The sequence below is a fragment of the Alligator sinensis genome, unplaced genomic scaffold (genome assembly GCF_000455745.1).
Source record: "Alligator sinensis unplaced genomic scaffold, ASM45574v1 scaffold1060_1, whole genome shotgun sequence".
Lineage (NCBI taxonomy): Eukaryota > Metazoa > Chordata > Crocodylia > Alligatoridae > Alligator > Alligator sinensis.
The window spans coordinates 256,535-258,737 of NW_005842907.1; positions in this window are offsets into that span (position 1 = coordinate 256,535).

Here is a 2,203-nt window from a genome sequence, read left to right on the forward strand (position 1 = left end):
GGAGGTGGGAGGTGTGGGGTGGTGGAGGGTGGGCCACTGGGGCACGTCATTGTCACCCTCCTTTTCACGGCCATCGTCCTTGTTATGATCACGGCCGTCACCCTCGTCAGGCTTGTCATCATTCGCCCTAACTGCGTCCGTGTCCCTGCGCCATGGGTGGTGCCCTGTTGGGGGAAGCAGCTGGGCAGCGAGAGCAGACACCCTGCTCCCACTCACTCCCTGCCCTCCCCGTGGCTGCTGCCCCATCCCTCTGGGAGGCTGGGGGCCAGACTCAACCCGGGAAGGCAGCTGGCTCAGCCCAGCCCCTGCGCTGGCACTGCAATAGCCTGGCTGCCCCAGGGCTGCTGTCTTAGCACCGCAGCCACAATCAGCCACAGCCAGGCCAGGCCAGCTGGCATGAAGCAGGACATCCACTGGCCCAGGCTGGGCTCCTGCAGCCCGAGCAGGTGGGTCCTTACCTGAGGGGGCTCTGCTGTGGTTCATCCTGGCTTGGCGCACATCACTCAGGCCCCTGTCTGGGGAGAGCACAATGCGGGGATCAGCATGTCCCACAGGGCCCCGATGCTGCGCCCAGCTCTGCCAGAGCTCTGCAGGGGAGAGCTCATAAGCGCTGAGTCCCACGGCCCTGGGCTGGGGTGGTGGTGTCAGCTCCTCTGTCTGGCCCGGATGAAAAGCAGGGCTTGGCCCCATGCAGCAGGGGCAGGAGCCTGAGCCCCCTTCCCTGTTGCATGGGGCGCTGTACCCCACATGCCCAGGGCCTGGAGCAGCCTGTGCGCCATGGAGCCCTGCTCCCCAGTGGCCCCGAGCATTGTGGTCCTGCAGCCACAGCCCTGCGCAGGGGCAGCCGCAGCCTAGACCGGCACTCACCGAAGTGGCAGATGAAACGCAGCTCCTGCGCACACGTGCCCCTCCCAGCACGGACGGTGCCTGAGGCCCAGATGAGGTAGCTGCAGCTGGTGGGTGGGAGTGGGGGCAGCATGGCCATGGCTGCCCCTCTGGCCCGGAGCTCAGTGGAGGAGATGCCGCGTGTTGTGCTGCTGCGGCCCGGGCCAGGGCCGGAGCGAAGTGGCAGACGGAGGCATGAAGCAGGCCCAGAGCTCTGGCTCCTGCCCCGGAGCCCCTTGCCTGGCTCTGTCAGGCTGATCCACCACCTTTCCCCCTTCCCATGGCGGCTGTGCACAGGGGGCCACGCAGCCAGGTGCGAGGGGTGTGCGAGGCGCCCGCCGCCAGCCTGGCACCAGCCCTGTGCTTCCCAGAAGCTGAGCTGCAGCCTAACAAACTCATAGCAGTTGTTACCCAGGCACCGCCGTGGCTGGGGGCGGCTCAGGGTGGTGCCCACGCAGGCAACACTCGCCCCCAGCCAGAGGCAGAGCTGGAGCCGGAGCTGCATCTGCATCCCGGTGCGCAGCCCCATTTCCCGTGGCCTGCTCCTGCCGGCCCTCCTTTTATGCCCAGCAGGGCCTTTGTCTACAGCAGCAGGTGCTGGATGATCTGATCTGCTGCGAACAAAGCCACCGGCACGGGGGGCAGCTGCAGCCCGGGGAGGCCTGCATGGGCAGTGTTTACAGAGGGGCCTGGTTGCTCTCGCTGCCCCCCCTGCACCACATGCAAGCTGGCGGCTGGCACGGGACCGCACACCTGCTGGGCAGGGCCCTGCCACACGCACACCTGGCCACCAGGGATGTGCAGCCACAGCTCATCCCTGCGCATCAGGCAGCCCCGGACCTGGGTCCCGTGCCTGCCCCGGCCCCAGAGGGTGAGCCAGGCAGGCGTGACCCTGCCTCCCCCCAGGTTCCCTGGAGCTGGAGCCTGCCCTGAGCGCTGTGGCTGGTGCCAGGGCCGGGCATGGTGTGCAGGGATGGTCCTGCCAGCGCCTGGTTTGTGCAGCCCAGCCCTGTGTTGGGCCCAGCATGGGGCAGGGCCTTGCACTCGGCTGGGCCCAGGACACAGCCCCCGCTTGAGCCTGCCCCTGCTCCCGGCCCCTGCGCCGCGTGGGCAGGGCACCCCAGGGACGGGGTCCGGCCGTGCGCTGGCCTGGCCCTTGGCTGTGTCCACAGCCTGGCTCCCCAGCGGGCTGCTGGGCTGGGCTGGGCTGGGCAGGTGTGCACAACCCCCGGGCTGCGGCCGGGCAGGCGTGGTTTGGGGCCGACCAGAGCCCAGCCACGCAGACACCAGGCAGCGCACGCGGGGCCGCCCGCCCGCC